The following is a 17,768-nucleotide window of genomic DNA, read 5'->3' as shown; positions in this document are numbered from 1 at the left end:
TTTTTTGGCATATTGAATACGCCACAGGGAGTTTGCCAGACTCTGCCGTGCGGGAAGGATACTTTTGGCAGCCTGTCAGGTTCTCCAGAGTAAGAACTAGTTGGAGGTATGGTGCTGCCAGCAGGTCAATCTGTACCTGTGAGGCGAGTGCATCAGCAGCCTGATGGCGCCTTCAGACTTCCAGATACCCCAAAATTGCTGCTGTGCCTTTGGCCAGACCCAAAAAACTTGGGGCAAAGTTTACCAAGAAAGTAAACGGTCAAAAGTTAGGTATGTGGGAAACACACCCACAAACCACCTCCGGCTCAGCTATATAATTAGAGGCATGGCCTCTCAGGTTCCTGATTGAACCGCTTAATGGCCATGATCCCAGAGACTCAGAAACAAATCTCAACACCCAGCGGCTTTTGGCAGAAATGCGTCTGGTCCCTGCAGTAGGTTACCGGTGCTGGGCCAACCCAGGTGGTAATAGGTTTCGTGCCTTGGCCTGTTCCCCCTGGCGGCCAAGTGGACGCCATCCTTCAGAGACCACTGGACAGTCAGGTTTGGGCACCCAGTGAAGAAACATGCAGGGCCTTACAGGATGGGAGGGAGCCAGTCCTGTCCTCCCCACCCCAACGAGACCCCAAGTCATCACACACGAATGGCCTTTCTGGCTCCTGATCAAGCTGCTTAATGGTCATGATCCCAGAGACTCAGAAACAAATCTCGAAACCCAGCAGTTTGGGGCAGAAATGCGTTTGGACCACACAGTAGGTTACTGTCACCAGGCCACCCCAGGGGGATAGGGTGCTGTCCCTCTGCCTGCTTCCCCCTGGCGGCTCGGTGGCTGTCATCTTCCAGAGACCATTGGATAGTCAGGTTTGTGCCCACAGTGACAAAACTTGTTGGGCCTCACGAGATGGGGGTGGAGCTGGGCCTGTCCTGCCCACCCCAACGAGACTCCAAGTCATCGCCCATGAACGGCTCCTGATCAAGCTGCTCAACGACCATGATCCCAGAGACCCAGGAGAAAATCTCAAAAGCCAGTAGCTTTTGGCATAAATTCCTCCAGATTTAAGTGTTAAAATTTCAGAATTTCAAAATCACATGGCCCTACTGCAGCCACGCGACATCATATGTTATTCATAACAGCAATAGAACACAAATTGTCTGCTGTTGTCTTTTCAGCAGATCTGAGTGTTGGGATAAAATCTCAAATAATAATGGTGGGTCTGGTGTTGAAATACTGAATGTGATCAAAGTAGAGACAGAGTAATGTGGAAATCATTTGCTCCACAGGTAGGGGGAGGGTGCGGGATGGGGGTATACTGGGATTTTTGGTGGTGGAGAATGGGCACTGGTGAAGGTGCAGGTGTTTCATTGTATGACTGAGACTTAAACCCGAAAGCTCTGTAACTGCTCTCATGGTGATTCAATAAATAAAATTATGAAAAATGAAAAAAAAAGAACTAGATAATAAGATGTCGTGTGGCCGCAATGCGGCCGGGCACTTCCAGGAGCTGGCTTGTATAGACTCTGGGTCTTGGCCGTTGATGGGATTACACAGCGCTGGGGGAAGTTGGTGTGTGTAAACACCTACCTACTGGAAGATGGGGGATCTGGGTGGAGGAAGCCCAGTCCCGAGCTGAGAAGGCTTGGAGATCTCAGCCCCGGGTCCCGCACACCTGGGTTCCTCTGCCGGTTCCTTCATACGTGAGCTCGTTCGAACATGCGGAGAGTGGACTGTGGTTGGAACCTTGAACATGAGAAACCTTTTTATTGACAAAAACTTCTAGGCAGACCCATGTCTTTCATATTCTCAAGATACAGTCGGCCAAGAAGTCAGACGCTGAGACACAAAGACGTTGAGATTCTGGGGAAGAAGAGAGATTTTATCATTTTTTTGCTAGCTTAATCCCTCTCCTCTGTCCTGGAAAGCCCCAAGTTCTTGGCCTCAACCTGCTGATGAAAGAGTGTTGATATTTAGAAATCTTGTCTAAATAAAAGGGTTGATATTGCTGCTGCAGGGACTCAGAACAGAACACCCCAAAGCAAACCTCTAGGATTTTGATACTGACTTTGAAGGGAGTTTTCCAGTTTTAAGTGTTTCTCATTTAAAAAAAATTATTTTAATGTGGGAGTATTGTTATTTATCCAGCCATTGATTAGTCTGATTGAATTGGGCATGAATTCCACCTTACCTTTTTATAAATTTATTTATTGAACATATGTTTCTCATTTTTTATATCTGGATTGATTCTCTAGAAACTCATCAACCTTCCCTGTTTTTGACTGGGATTTTCCTGATCACTTCTCATACTTGGTCTTCCTCTTCCCTGACCTCAATATCTTTGTCATTAGCTGAAAATGGCACCTGAAGACATGACTTTGGTCTTTTCTTAGGAGTTACTTGGGTTTCACGCCCTTTTTCATGAGTAGGTGTCAGTTATTACACTTATGTTTGTTTTTCTCCCATCAATCTGCTTTTTATGACAGGTCAGTCAAAAACAGATGGGAAGAGAGAAAAATATTGTTCCTCCCTCTTCTCTGGTCTATCTGTACCTTTGAGACTAGGAAAGTTGATCTATACCTGTCTCAATGAGGAAGGTCATGGTGGGATGGAGGGGAAGCACCTCTTCCTGGATTCTTCAGAGGCTGGACGAACGAATTAACATCAGAGAAATTAGCAAGAGAAAATAACCCATCTTCCGAACATATGTATAGAGAAGCTCTGAGACTGCAAATTCTAAAGGTAATGGTGCATACCAGGGATTTCTGTCCCACGCATCAAGGAAAGTGGTGGCTTCACATGATGAGGAAGGGATGATTTCATATGATAAGACCTTGCCTTTGGATGTTTGCCCTGCCTTAAGATAGATTTATCTGATAAAAAGATGGCTTCTTGAGATATCCCTACATCTAGGTACTCTTCATTTTTTAAGGAATGGAAAAAGTTTCTCCTGAGGCCTTAGGAGGCTTCTATTGACCTTAGTTCCACATACCAAGGTGACATGTATTGGAAAAGGTCTATATACTGACTTGGAAAAAGACTTCCTAAACAATTGTGGGGGTGGGGGGGGAATAAATTCACAATTACCTGCTCACACCTCACTCCTTTTCCCTCCTTATGAAGTCTCTGTTTGTGTTGCTAGTGAAAGTTAATAATATTCCTTGTATTTAGTGTACAGAATTATAAGTTCTGATTTTCTGACTTCTTGTTACCTCGTGTGAAAACCAACATGGGCAACTATCTTTGGGAGCTTGCCCAGAACTCAGACTCCAGAACTATTGTATCAGAGTTGTTGCTGTTGCGTGTGTATGTGCCTGTGTGTTTTACGTACAACATATATACATGCATTATTGTAAGACAAGCAATTTTATTTTATAAATGCAATTCTCTTGAACATTGGTTGAACTACTTTGAACATTTTTGTTTTACTGTTTTTTGGTTGTTGTTGTTGTTTTTGGCCACATTCTGTAGTGCTGGGAAGCTACCCCCAGTTCTGTGCTTGTGGGTCACTCCCAGTGGTACTGGGACCATGTGATCAAAGGGACATAACCCAGGCTCCTCAGATGCAAAGCCTGCACCCAGCCCATTGAGCTATCTTTCTAGACCTAATATTTGTATTTTCAATTTTCCCCATGGTTATTTGACATACCATGCTGTTGATAGTTGACATACCATGTTGTGTAAGTTTAAGATGCATAATATGTTGATTTGATATCTTTTGCAAAATGAATATCATAGTACTAGCAACCACCTCTGTCTCACCACGTAGATATTCCCAAATGACCCGTATGCATAGTCAAATTGAAGAAATTCTAGACACTTTTACATAATAGCTTCCTATTCTGTATTTTTAACAAATGATTTATTTAGGGGCACATGAACACTGTGCCTTGAATATCTTTCCCTCAAAATTAAATTGTTAAATCCCAAAGTGCTAATGCCTTCCATTTTCATTCATTTTGAGGAAATACTTTTGTCTTTCCCCCACATTTCCCCCTTTGATTTTCTCATTTTTAGTCATACATTTGGTTCATCATTCCAGAAAGTGATTCTGTGAAAGACGAGAACGTAAGACTGTTCCTCAGAGCCCCCAGGGACCTGTACAAAACTATCAGTCACACCCCTTATGAGGCAACTGACTTCTCATTGTCAATGTGAAGTTCTTTTGTGTCCTCAAGGATGGCCTTTTCACACAAAAAAATATTATTCAGAGGTTAATTTGATGCTTGGCAATAGTATTTAAGTTAAATTAATAGATTAAAAAATTCAAAACCAAATCTTCCTGAAGATTTTAAGTTCAACTAATAAATCTTGCTAGCTTCTTCATAAATATAATTGCCTTCTTTCACTACTTTTACAGGGTCTTTAACAGTTGAATTTATTCAAATAATTTTAAGTCATACTTATACATTTAGCCTATGTCAAAGCTTTCAGGGACTTCCCTCCTCCCCCACCCCCACCATCCCACCCCCAAAATTTAGGTCTCTCAGGGAAAAACTAAAACAGTGTGGCCTGAGGCTTGTAGTTTGGAGGGCGTGACAGCTTGTCTCTGAAAGAAGGTATCCCATTGTTTTCATTCTTTGAGCTCTGGTTGGCTCTGATGAGCTTCATGACTGGGCGGAAGTAAAACCTTAACAATGCTTCTTTTGCATTGGTAAGTCCCCCAGGGTCCTGTGGGAACTTGCCAGCCAGCAGAAACTGCTTAGTGCTTAGTCCTTCTCCTTTTTTTTTTGCTATTTTTTGGGGGGGTCACACCCAGCGATACTCAGGGGTTACTCCTGGCTTTGCACTCAGAAATCACTCCTGGCGGTGCTTGGGGGACCATATGGGATGCTGGGAATCAAACCCGGGTAGACAGAGTATAAGGCAAACGCCCTACCAGCTGTGCTATTGCTCCAGCCTCAGTCCTCCTTCTAGGTCCTTCTTGGGCTCTTGCTTCCTTGGCTTTCATTATCATACTAAAAGACGATGCCCTCCCCATGATAGTTCCTCACCTTTTCTTGTGCATGCCAGGTATGTTATTTGGATGTTTCTCAATTGCTCACAGCTCCCTTCTCCCTCATGAATATGTATGAGATTCAAAAAACTACTAGAATATGTATAAGTTGTTACGTCACTCTTCTCTGCTGGGCCTAAAACCACAACCCTTATTCCCTGAAGCTGTTCTCCAGCCCGTGCTGGCAGACATCCTTCCCAGCTGAAGTTGTTGCATTGCCAAACCCTTCCTTCAGTCCAGTTGTCCCTGGCTTTTTCTGAGATGACACATATTTTATTTTCTGTTTAAATTCTATCAACTGATTTTTAGCAAACAACTTCATCAAGAAAGTCACAGACTTTAATAAATCTAATAAATTAAACTTTAGTGAAGTTTTTCAAATGCTCTAAAATTGTTTGCAAGTTTGGTAAACCAGTTATTGTTAGCCTAAGTCAATTATTTGTATACAAATTTTAAATGAGAAGTAGAAGACTAATCTGTTAGATAACCAAATATTCAAATTAATCATAAGGATTGCAAATAGACAGATGACTCCCTAACACAAAAATATTTTTTACTGTGAGTTTGATGTCTTTATCTATCTTTATATTTAACTGTAAACCTTAGGCTGAAAACAATACTTTCAGAGGGTAGAGATCAGAGATGTTGCTTATCATCCTCTGGCACACAGAACACCCTTGCAACTCAGAATTAACCAGCACAAACTATTAGAAGTATCTAAGCGGAGAAACCCTGAGTTACAGGACACAACGATGTCATCCCAAGCAGCTGGGGTGACTCCCAAATAAACCTTAGGGATACCTCCCAGTAGACTGAGATTTGTTGAAAATGAGTGATCTGGATTTATGGACATCCAGAGAGATATTTCCTGCAATGCAAAATACTCTCCAGTGCCTCTCCACCCTCAAGCCCTCCCCCCACTTTTTCTTTCATTCAATGCTAGGGATGCAACCCAGCACCTCACATACGCAAACATGTGCTCTTCCACTGAGCTACTCCTTGCCAGGCCCCATTTTCGTAATGGCGATCCCAATGGGCAGCTCCACAGCCTGGGGGATAGCTCAAGGGATGAGTGTGCATGCCTGGCATATAGAGTCCCCAAATTTGATCCTCAGCACTTCAAGGTCTCCACCCCAAACATTCCTGCTGCCACAAATAAAAGCATGCGTGTGTGTATATATGTGTGTGTATGTATGTATATATATGTGTATGTATGTATATGCTTAATTTATTTTAGTGTGGGAGTCATACCCAGCTATGCTGAGCTATGCTAAGGACTTACTCCTGGTTCTGTGCTCAGGGATCACTCTGGCAGGGCTCTAGGGATCATATACGGTTCCAGGGACTGAATTCATTTCAGTTGCATGCAAGGCAGGCATTTTACCTGCTGTATTTTTTGGCCCCTCTTCTGTCTAAATTTTAGTCAAGGTTTATCAACTTTTGTAGCTTCTTCACTATTTTTAGCTACTAAGGGTGAAGAAAAATCTAAGAGCTTTCACTCCAAATAGCTTCGCTGCCTGATTGTTTTGACCTAATTTATTTACAGCTTCACTCTGCTAAGAAATCTCATCCTCTTCCATGGGAATGAAACACTTAAATGTCTCCTCCTAGATTCTGCATATTTGCCAGGTTTACCTGTGTAGATGGTCAAGTTCTAAAATCATTCTAGGAGGAATTCATGTGGCGGTCAGAGTAGAAGCACTTGTGAGTGGGTTCAGCAGGAGGAGACATGGCTGCCAAAGCGTTTGAGTCCATTGACAAGTATGGCCCGGCTTTAGCTATTGCTGGAGGTAGGTGAACTCGGCTTTATACAGTGTGGATGCTGGACACAGAGCTGTCATCTTGGACAGTTTTGTGGCATGCAGGACATTGTGGCGGGGGAAGAGATTCACTTCCTCATCCCTCCGGTACAAAATCTAATCATCTTTGATCGCCACTCTAGACCTCATAACGTGCCTGTGATTGCCAGCAGCAACGACTTACAGAATGTCAATATCACCCTGCGCATCCTCTTCCGGTCACTGGCCAGCCTGCTGCCGCGCATCTGCACTATCATCGGAGGACCACCCCAAGCGCGTGCTGCGGTCCATCATCACAGAGATCATCAACTCTTTAGAGGCTCGCTTTGATGCCCGAGAGCTGATCACCCAGAGGGAGCTGGTCTCCAGTAAGGTGTCCCTAATGTATCTGACCTTCTCAAAGGAGTTCACAGAAGCGGTAGAAGAAGCCAAACAGGTGGCTTAGCAGGAAGTAGAGAGGGTCAGATTCGTTGTGGAAAAGGCGAGGCAGCAGAAGAACGCGCTAGTCATCTCTGCAGAAGATGACTTCCAGACAGCCAAGCTGATAGACAACTCGCTCGCCACCACGGGGAATGGCCTGATGGAACTGTGCAAGCTGGAGGCAGCAGCGGAAAATATCGCCTACCAGCTCTCCAGTTCCCTGCCGGCAGGTGCCCCTGCAGCCACTGCCCCAGCGAGGCCCTGAGAGCTGGGCCACAGCACCCCCTAGTTCTCAGTGCCACCTTTCTCCTGCCCCCTCCCAGTTCCCCGGCACCCCAGAAATCACTGTGACAATTTTGTGACTGGTCTCCAGTGAAGGAAATAAAAATCAAAACCACAATGAGATATTACTTCACACCACAGAGACTGGCCCATATCCACAAGAACAAAAGCAACCTGTGCTGGCGCGGATGTGGTGAGAAAGGGACACTCCTTCACTGTTGGTGGGAATGCCGCCTGGTTCAGCCCTTTTGGAAAACAGTATGGACGATTCTCAAAAAATTAGAAATTGAGCTCCCATTTGATCCAGCAATACCACTCCTGGGAATATATCCCAGAGAGGCAAAAAGTATAGTCGAAGTGACATCTGCAATTGTCTGTTTATTGCAGCACTCTTTACAATAGCCAGAATCTGGAAAAAACCTGAGTGCCCGAGAACAGATGACTGGTTAAAGAAACTTTGGTACATTTACACAATGGAGTACTATGTAGCTGTTAGAAAAGACTAAGTCACAAAATTTACATACAAGTGGTACTACATGGAAAGTATCATGTTAAGCGAAATGACTCAGAAAGAAAGGGATAGACATAGAAAGATTGCATTCATCTGGGGAACATAAAGTAACAAAATAGGAAACTAACACCCAAGAATGGCCGAGATTAGTACCAGGAATTTTACTTCATGACTTGGAGGCCAACCACACATACTAGGGGAAAAGGGAGCTCAGATAAAGAGGGGAACACCAAATAAAGGTTTTGAGAGGATCCTCCCAGGATGGGAGAAGCATGTTGAAAGTAGACTATGGACCGAACATGATTGCCACTCAATGCCTCTTTTGCAGACCACAACACCCAAAAGGAGAGAGAGAACAAAAGGGAATGCCCTGCCACGGAGGCAGGGTGGAATGGGGGGATGGGGGTGGGACGGATACTGGGATCCGTGGTGGTGGGAAATGGGCACTGGTGGAGGGATGGGTATTTGATCATTGTATAATTGAAACCCAAGCACAAAAATGTGTAAGTCTACAACTGTACCTCATGATGTCTCACTAATTAAAAAAATTTTTTAATAAAAAAATCACTTCTATTTTAAAAAAAGGGCTGGAGCAATAGTACAGCGGGTAGGGCATTTGCCTTGCACACAGCTGCTGGCCAACCGGGGTTTGATTCTTCCGCCCCTCTCAGAGAGCCTGGCAAGCTACCAAGAGTATCTCGCCCACATGGCAAAGCCTGGCAAGCTCCTCCTGACATATTTGATATGCTAAACACAGTAATAACAAGTCTCACAATGGAGACGTTACTGGGTCCACTGGAGCAAATTGATGAACAATGGGAGGACAGTGCTACAGTGCTATATTAAAAAATCATTTTAATGCCAGCTATGAGAAAGGTATATGGTTATATAACACACAAACAATTGTATGTCTGTAGAGTCTATGGTTTTTTTTGTTTGACTATCACATGCCAGAGACTGATATTTTACATTTAATGTTTTTTTAGACCTAAGAACTTTGGTTGAAGTTGCTGATACATTCTGGAAATTCCTCTCTCTGTGACTTCAAAGGAATCAAAGTTGGCCTAGAAAGACATTACAGATAAGGCAGGCAATTGCCTTGCATGTGGTTGACCCTGGTTTGGTTCTTGGCATCACATAAGATCTCCAGAAGTGACCTTTGAACAAACAGCCAAAAATAGCCTGTGCTTTCCACCCTTGCTCCAAGGTCAAAGTTGCTTCTTTATTCAATCATATTTATCTATTGAATACCTACTATGTGCAAGATGTAGTGGGAGGTTCTGGCAATGAGAAGGTGACTAAGATGTAACCTATTCTCTACTCTCATTGACATCTCATTTATACAACCAGTTATAGATTAAGTGAAATAATATATTTACACCTCCTTAATCAACTTGAAAATTCTAAATATTTTTGCACACAGAACCTATAGCAGCTTCAAGAGAGTTTGCATCTACAAGGTTTAGAGTTATCTCTGGATTGAATTTTGGAAAACGTATGTTCTTTCTTTTTTAATAACAGAAAGGAACTTAGTTACAGTTCTCTTGAATGTGGGTAAATAGGGGAACAGTCGGTGAGAGAAACACGGCCATCTTCACTGAATAGTCCTGGGGACCCACATCTGCCAGCAACTTGGGAAAGAAAGAGAACTAGAAGACTATGAATGAACAGTTTTGAGGGCCAGGTCTGCAGGGTGCTCCTCCCATGCACTTGCAGTCTGTTTATTTATTTATTTTATAATTTGTTGATTGAGATTGTGTGGATTAGTTCTGCTGGTTATGTTGCTTTGGCCCTTTGTTGGTACTTTGTTTATTTTATTTTTTATTATTATTTTTAATCACCTTGAGATACAGTTACAAAGCTTAACTGTTTGAGTTTCAGTCACACAATGATAGATCACCCAACCCTCCACCAGTGCACATCTTCCCAAGTTATCCACTATCCCCCCCATCCCACCCTATCCCTGTTTCTATGGCAAACAATCTCCCTCATATTCTCTTTTCTATTGCTTGTTATGAACAGCATAAGATGTCGCGCAGCCGCAGCCTTGTAAGCAGCCGGAATTCTAAAATTTTAGATAATTAGGGTCTGGAGAAATCTCTGCAGTGAGCTGCTCAGGAGCTTAAGTAGCACCTGGAGGCAGTTTGTGGGTGTGGCCTCCAGGGTCCCATGGGGGGGATGAGAAGGAATGGCCCATCACCTATCCCTTGAGGCCTGGAGTTTGCCGTCACTGAACCCTCATAGCTGCGCTTCTTATTGGGTTCTGGAAGTTGGCAGCATCTGGGATTTTTAGGGGGCAGGTGGAAGGACGACACCTGCCCACCTCTGAGCCACCCAGGTGAAAGTCAGTCTGGCTTAAAGCCCAGAAGCATCTCTGTAGTGAGCTGCTTGGTTCAGAGATTCTTTTGTGTGTCTCTCTGGATAATGGCCCTTGTTCCCATCTTTTCCTGAGAAATAAACTATTGGCTTATGCCCTGAAGGGCACACCCACGCATCCTCAGCACACAACCATAACTGTCGCTTTTGGTCTTTTCGAGAATTATGGGTCTCTGAAATAAAGGCCAATAAATGAGCTTGTATAGCTGAGCCGGAGGTGGTTTGTGAGTGTGGCTCCCATATACCTACCTTTTGGCCATTTAATTTCTTGGTAAACTTGGCTTCAAGTTGTTGGGGTCCAACCAAAGGCACAGCGGCAATTTTGGGATATCAGAAAGTCTGAAGACACTGTCAGGCTGCTGATGCACTCACCACGCAGGTACAGGTTGACCTGCTGACAGCACCGTACCTCCAGTACTTTGTTATGTATCTTTAAGTCGCACATATGTGAAAGATCATTCTGTAGCTATCTCTTTCTTTCTGACTTCACTCAGCATGATATCCTCTAGATCCATCCATGTTACTGCATATTTCATGATTTGGTTCTTTCTCAGGGATGCATAGTATGTGCTAGGAGGCTGGAGGTCAGCCAAAGGGTCCTCCAGAACTGCAAGGAGGCTGGGAAAAGTAGACCACTAGGGCACCTAGTGGTATGGGTATATTCGCTAGTCTCTAACATACCAATTTCCACAAGATTATCATTTATAATATCCAGAGTTATGGATAAATACTTGCCTGTGCATCTTGAGCCTCAGTACTTGATTCATTTTATAATTGAAAAGTTCAAGACTTTCTTTTTTTGGTTAATTTTTTTGGGATGGAGTGCCTCCCAAGCAGTATCCAGGGGATGCCAGAGACACTCCCAGCAATAGTTTATGTGCTTCTTCAGGTCTGGAGGTTCACTTCTTGGGCCACTGGGTTGCAATTGGCAGTGTTAGGTCTATACTGTGCTAGGATTGAAATTTGGGGCCTCATGCATGACAGGCATGCAGCCAAGTCTATCCTTTGAGCTACCTCTGGGCCCCTAAGACTCACATTTAAATGAAAGGATAAGAGGTTTATCAGTTCATTTGGGGAAGGGTTGCTTTGGATAGCTACTGGCAGTGCTTAGGAACTCCTCCCAGTCTGTAGCTAGGAGATTGTTCCTAGAAGTGCTCAGGGCCCATGTGGTGCTGGGAATAAAACCAAAGCACGTGCTCCAATCTTTTGAATTATTCCCTTGACTCCTCAGTTCTTTTCTTTTTTCCTGTGGCACAGTGATGGGGGGCACACCCAGCAGTGCCCGGGGATTACTCCTGGCTCTGTACTCAGAGGTCACTCCTGGCAAGGCTCAGGGGACCATGTGCAGTACTGGGTATTGAGCCCAGGTTGACTGCATTCAAGGCAAATATCTCTCTGGCCCAACAATTCAATTTAAAAAGGAGCAAAGTTTCTGAATGGACATATTTCCAAAGAGGAAGCATAGATATTCAATAAGCAAATGAAAATATTTGTAATCATTAGTCATCAAGGAAAAGAAAATTAAAACTCCAGTACAATTTCACAGTCGCTAGGATTGATAGAGTAAAATGAGAGAAAATAAAATGTGCTGGAGAAATTGGAACCCTCATACATTATACACAGAGTGTGTGTGTGTGGGGGGGGTAGGGTGAAAAATGGGGGCCAGAGAGATATTACAGTGGGTAAACCACTTACTTGAAACCAACCTAATTTTAATCCATGGAACCCCTGAACACCATCATAAATGATCCCTGAACACCGAGCATGAAGTAAGTCCTGAGCACCACAGTGAGAAGGATGGAAGGAAAGGAGGAAGGAAGGAAGATTTGTCAGTTCCACAAATAGTGATACTTAGAGTTGCAATATGATCCAGCTATTTTACTCTTTAGCACATACCAAAGAGAAATGAAAATATCTTTTGACACAAAAACTTGCACATGACCATTCATAACATCATTTTCCATGATAGAAACATGAAATGTGGAAACAGTTCAAATGTCTATCAACTGATGAATCAATAAGCAAAATTTGACATAGCCATACCAGAAAATTTTATTTGGCCAGAAAAAGGAAAGAAGTACTAATATTTGTTGCAACATAAAATGACCTTTGAAAACATAGTATTAACTGAATACGCCAGTACGTATTGTAATTTGTGATTCCATTTATATTAAATGTATCGCATATGCACATCTATTGAGACATAAAATAGATTACTTGCTGGAACAGGGGGAGAGGAAGGGTGGATTAAGGGGAAATGGGAAGAGACTGCTAATAATTATGGGGTTTCTTTTTAGGGTGATGAAATGTTCTAAGATTTATTGTGCTGATGGTTGCATAACTTTGTGAATATACCCAAAACCATTGAATTTCACACTTTTAAATGGGTGAATCATATTATGTGAATAATATCTTAATAAGGTTATTAAAATGTTTTTAAGAAGGTATTGGTCAAGTCCCTATCAGACAGAATGACCAAGAACGGATTTACCAAAGTAAATTAATATATCAGGGATCTCCCAGGATAAAATCTAACTTAAAGTGCTTCCTTTTAGATGATTTCCATAGAAAACATTTTCAATGTGTATGTACTTGTGAATATGCATTTAGTATGTATGTTCAGGCTGGAGCTATAGCACAGCGGGTAGGGCTTTTCGATTCCTCCGCCCCTCTCGGAGAGCCTGACAAGCTACCGAGAGTATCTAGCTGGCACGGCAAAGCCTTGCAAGCTACCAATGATTTATTTGATATACCAAACACAGTAACAAGAAGTCTCACAATTTGTTGTGAGACGTTACTGGTGCCCGCTGGAGCAAATCAATGAACAATGGGAGGACAGTGCTACAGTGCTACAGTTCAGACTCTCACACATCAAGATTCCTCAAAGACTGGTAGCAAATAATATTGTGTTCAATATTCAAATAATAGTGCATATATTGTGAGAAATAGCTTTCAGATTTCTCTTCCCTTCCCTCCTCTCCCCTCCCCTTCCCTCCCCTCCCCTTCCCTGCTCTCCCTTCCTTTCTCCTCCCCTCCCTCTCTCCCTCCCCTCCCCTCCCCTCCCCCCCTCCCCCCTCCCCTCCGCTCCCCTTCCGTTCCCTTCCCTTCCTTTCCCTCCCCTCCCCTTCCCTTCCCTTCCCTCCCCTCCCCTTCCCTTCCCTCCCCTCTCCTTTCCTTCCCTTCATTCCCTTCCCTCTCCTTCCCTTCCATTTCTTCCCCTCCCTCCCCTCCCCTCCCCTCCCCTTACCTTCCTTCCTCTCTCCTCCCTTCCCTTCCCTTCCTTTCCCTTCCTTCCCCTCCCCCCTTCCCTTCCTTTCCTTCCCTTCCTTCCCTTCCCTTCCCTTCCCTCCCTCCCCCTCCCCTGCTCTCCCTTCTTCTCTCCTCCCCTCCCTCCCTCCCCCCCTCATTTCCTCTCTCCTCCCCTCCCTCCCTCCCCCCTCATTTCCTCTCTCCTCCCTTTCCCTCTGTCCCCTCCCCCTCCTTTACCTACCCTTGTTTCCTCTTCCCTTCTGTCCCATTCTTTCCTATACCCTCTCTTCCCCTTACTTCTTCCTTTACACTACCCTACTTTTCCCTTCCTTTCCTTTCCCTTCTCTTCCTCTCCTTTCCTTTCTTCCCTTACCCTTTCCTCTTTTGCCTCTTCTCTTGCTCTTTTTCCTTCCTCCCTCTTTCCTTCCTTTATCTTTACCCTTTCTCCTGCAAATTCTTCATTAATTTGTAGGTGCTAAGTACCTTAATCTTTTTTTTCCTTTCCTAATCCAGTATTATTTTCTTTCTTCTATGCTTCTGAGAATGCAAAGATTTTCTATTATCTCCAAAAATGATTTATTTGGGTTCTTTATCTCCACTAATTCTTACATGACAGATCAAAGATAAAAAATATTATCCTCTGTACTCCAGAAAATCCCTTACCTTCATTCCTTTGGTACAAAACCTTAGTTTTATTTTACATCTTAATGAGACCAGTGACAAGATAACAGCACCCCAAGGACCTTTTAGCTTGAGTTGATCAACATGATAAAAAAAAGAAGTTGTTCTACTTGTTGAACGGGTTGTTCAGGAAACCTCTTTCAAAGGAGGTAGAAGCGAATAGTGTGCTTCTTACATTTCTTTCTTTTTTCTCTCCTGCTGCCTAGAATGCATATTATGACTATCTGTGCTTTGGCAACCACCTTGGACTCTGAGAGGAGCTTGGAGGATATATTTAAGGTGGTAAAGCAAAGAGACTAAGAGGACCTTGTTCTTGATGAACCTGAGACTTCCTTTCCAATATTGGACAGCAAATTTCAGGACTTATTATACACAAGGGGGATATAGATGCTTGTATTTGGCTACCAATATTTGGCTTTTCTATTACCTGATACTTACCAGTAGTGCTGGGTGCATTTTTTTCTTTTTCTCATCTTCTTCTTCCTCTTTTTTTTTGGCAAAGCAGCTAGTTTTATTTAGATAATGTGGGAGAGAAAAGAGAGAGTCTCTCTCTTTTCTAAATCAAAGGAAGAAAAAGTTCGCAATCAAGCCGGGGTGAGTACCTCTTTAGAATGGAGTGAGTTACTACATTTCAACAGGCATTAAAAGTTTTTAAAAATTGCTTGTGCACATATGCATATAAGATGTACAGATAACGTCTGTTTGATTTTTCTTTTATGAGTTCTTACATAACTCAGCATGTAGTTTTTCCTTTCTGGTACAATATAGGTTGAGTGGTAAAAGAAATGTTCCTTACATAAATAGTCCTAAACTGTTTAAAAGAGCACTAGAAATTACAAAAAAGTTATAGACTAGATTGCAGAAATATCGCATGGAATTATTTATTATAGCACTACATTGTCCTCTCATTGTTCATCATTTGCTCGAGTGGGCACCAGTAACATCTCCATTGTGAAACTTGTTGTTACTGTTTTTGGCATATCGAATATGCCAAGGGGAGCTTTCCAGGCTCTGCTGTGAGGGCTGGATACTCTCTGTAGCTTGCTGGGCTCTCCAGGAGGGACAGAGGAATCAAACCCAGGTGGGCTGTGTGCAAGGCAAACGCCCTACCCACTGTGCTATGGCTGCAGCCCATTATTTATTATTTGCTCCAGTGGGCATCTGTAACGTCTCTATTGTGAGACTTCTTGCTACTGTTTTTGGCACATTGAATACGGCACGGGTAGCTTGCTAGATATAATTAATATAAATTGTCACACACACACACACTATCCTCCCGTTGTTCATCGATTTACTTGAGCAGGCCCAGTAACATCTCCATTTTTGAGACTTGTTGTTACTGTGTTTGGCATATTGAATACATCACAGGTAGCTTGCTAAGCTTTGCCATGCAGGTGAGATACTCTCGGTAGCTTGCCCGGCTCTCCGAGAGGGGCGGAGGAATCGAACCCGGCTCGGCCAGGCTCGCTGTGCGTAAGGCAAACGCCCCTGCCACTGTGCTATCGCTCCAGCCCATTATGTAGAAAAAGTTATGTAGAAAAAATTATTATGTAGAAAAAATAAAGTTTAATCTAAAAAAATGACACTCTATCCTAAAGTATCTAGCAGAAATAAGAAGGTAGAATTTTGAGTTCTTACATGTTATTTGGTACTTGAGATTCTATTTTGGAAAGCAGCCCAAATACCTAAAAAATTAGAAGCTGTGTCTTAATTATTTCTACCTTAGCAGCTGAAATGTTATGGGATCTATAAAGTAGCGTTTAAAGTGCTACTTTTTTTTAGGCAACCATTGGCTAAAATGGTTGATCTTTCCATTTAAACACATGTTAAAGAGAACACTTTATGGTAGCTATATAAATATTAGATTGCCAAATTGATTAGTCTTGACTTAAAAAAACATACCTTTTGAAAGGTGCATTTCAGACCTGTGTGCTGTTATACTCTGTGTTTTCCATTAGTTTCCTGGAGTTGTGTGAAAGAAATGAAAATCTGAAGTTGGACCTGAGTAAGATACAATGAGCTTACTATACCCATGCCCAGATCAAACATATCCAGGTGGAAAACTAGTGCCTGGAGCACACAGCTCCAACAAGAAACTATCTCTGTTTAGATAGGCCACCTTAACAAAACCAATTCCATCAACTTGGAAACTAGATATAAGAATTCCCGTGGCTAAGAAAATATGAATCATGAGAGTCGGGACAAGGAAAATTGGATTATGTTTTTGTGTTATTTCAAATCTATTTTGCATGTTGTGGTTGTCTTAAATATGATTTGGTACTCACTTATGTCCTGGGATATAGGTCCCAGGACTAGTTTCTAAATATATTTTCTTACTTAACCTCAAAGAAATTAGGAGCTAGTGTGAAACTGCAATTCAAGCATCTATTTCCAATATCTGCTCTGATTTTAAAAGCATGTTAATTTGCCTAAACACGAGAATATTCATCATCTATAAAATCATATCATAAACACTCAAGCTTGCCAAAGAGAGAATTTGAGCTCCTGGACCCCTTGAGCAACCAATAAAGCCCTTCTCCACACAGACCTTGCTAAAGGCATGAGCAGCATCTTGCTGAAATTGGCCTAATCACATTTTCCAGAAATGCCCTTAAGTGTTTATTTTGGGTTAAATGGATAAAAATTGCTTGCCAGTCACTATAATGTGAGCTTGTGTCAAGCTCAAAAGAAGCCCTGGAGACATTTTAATTATACATTTATGAATAAGAAATAGCAGCCCATGGAGAGGACAGAGATCTATCTGGCCATATCCGCACAAAGCTACAGAAGATGGTTCCTAGAGTTAGGGGTCCAAATAATTGATGCCCTTGGTACATGATTATTTCAAGTCTTCAAATTAAGCCAAGTAGCCTTTAGAAGAAGGCAGGAAGGATAGTTCAGTGGACATGATCTGTAGCACATGGTCAGAGATCAAATATTAACTTATTAATCAGTGTTTCAGCAGGAAACAGAAGGCAGACTCAGCTGGGATGCTGGGAGGCAGTTTAATGAAGACACTGCTGGTGGAGGTGCGTGCAGGCTAAGGGAACCAATAAGAGATGTGAGGGTGCTGAACATTCAGCCAGAGACAGAAGCTCATCCATCCCTCAGACTGGAAAGGAAAGAAATTGACTTACCAATGTCCACTGAGAGCTATGGACAGGGCCCACAGACAGAGCTGTAAGTTCTGCCATAACCATACAGACCAGAGGCTCCCAAACTTATCTTGCTGATCACTCCCTTTATCAAACAGTTACCCAACCTCCCAACCTACTTTCTTTACACAAACTAACAAAAATGTCCCTCCATTGATCTCAAGGCTATTATCAACACCCCTGAAACTTCTCAGGGCCTCATGGAGGGTCAGTGTCACTTAACCTTGGGAAAGACCGATAGAAATGGAGACGAAGAACAGGCAAAAATACTCCAGCCATTCATTATTCTGTGGTGATGTCCACTGGG

The 17,768-nt window shown here is 42.8% G+C and overlaps 1 pseudogene; it reads left to right on the top strand.

Annotated features, from left to right (window-relative positions):
* The first annotated feature begins 6,717 nt into the window (after nucleotides 1-6,717).
* LOC130039286 (prohibitin 1-like) lies at nucleotides 6,718-7,472 on the top strand (annotated as a pseudogene).
* Nucleotides 7,473-17,768: the final 10,296 nt, after the last annotated feature.

The sequence above is a fragment of the Sorex fumeus genome, unplaced genomic scaffold (assembly GCF_029834395.1).
Source record: "Sorex fumeus unplaced genomic scaffold, SorFum_2.1 ptg000086l, whole genome shotgun sequence".
NCBI classification, from domain to species: Eukaryota; Metazoa; Chordata; class Mammalia; order Eulipotyphla; family Soricidae; genus Sorex; species Sorex fumeus.
This window is presented reverse-complemented; position numbering and strand designations above follow the sequence as displayed.